The following is a 1064-nucleotide window of genomic DNA, read 5'->3' as shown; positions in this document are numbered from 1 at the left end:
CTTTAGATATTTTATTTTAAAAATTTACTAAAATCTAACCTTTCATTGGAGAACAAGAATTTAAAATGGGAGATAAATCTCATTATGAAATAAATGTTTTTCTCTAATACACATTTGTCACAATTAATCAATTTATCCAATACTTTTTGCAACCTCCTTTTGCCAAGAGAACAGCTCTGAGTCTTCACCTATAATACCTGAAGAGTTTAGAGAACATCTGACAGGAGATCAGAGACCATTCCTTCATCCAGAATCTCTCCAGACCCTTCAGATTTCCTGCTGCATGATGGTGCTTCTCCTCTTGAGTTCACCACACTCATTTTCTATAGGTTCAGGTCAGGGAACTGGGTTGGCCAGGGCAGAAGCTTGGTTTTGTTCTCAGTGACCCATTTTTGATTAGAGAAAAATATTTATTTCATAATGTGATTTTCCCCCACTTTTTTTTACCTTAATTAAAGGTTAGATTTTTATTTTTGTTTTTTTGAATGAAAGATCAAGTGGATAAACAATGCGGATTTATTTTCACAGCCTACTTTGATCATATTTACCAAGGGTATGAATAAGGGTATGAATAAAACTGTAAATGTGCGAGGCTTCCAGTATCATTCACAGTTATTTTTAGGTGTACAAAACAGCTTGTTATGCAGCTTAATATTGCAAGCTGGTGTTTCTTATATTATTTTAATTCATTATAAAGGCTTTGCCACAGCGTTTATCTCAGTAGTGGTAATAGAGTTGGACAGGCATCATGGGAGGATTCTTGTCTTTAACAGCAAGAGAGGGCAGTAGTGATCTGCCAGAAACTAATAAGCCTCCTTTACATAATTAAGCCATACATTTACAAGCCACATTCTCCAACAAACACAACATTTTCATAATAGCTCTGGTGAGACAATCAAATAATCACAAAAGGAAACTATCAGCCAAATTGTTCTGATGTATGACCAACACGGTCTCACCCCTATTCGTCACATACTGCCGTTTGGTCATTTCCCCCTCACGTCCATAAGCCGACGCTGAGGGTACCCCCTATTCGTCGCTGGGTCGTCCGATATTTGAATGCA

Source organism: Sinocyclocheilus rhinocerous, unplaced genomic scaffold (genome assembly GCF_001515625.1).
Source record: "Sinocyclocheilus rhinocerous isolate Xijiao unplaced genomic scaffold, SAMN03320098_v1.1 scaffold1961, whole genome shotgun sequence".
Lineage (NCBI taxonomy): Eukaryota > Metazoa > Chordata > Actinopteri > Cypriniformes > Cyprinidae > Sinocyclocheilus > Sinocyclocheilus rhinocerous.
The sequence above is the reverse complement of the archived record's forward strand: the minus strand, read 5'-3'. Positions refer to the sequence as shown.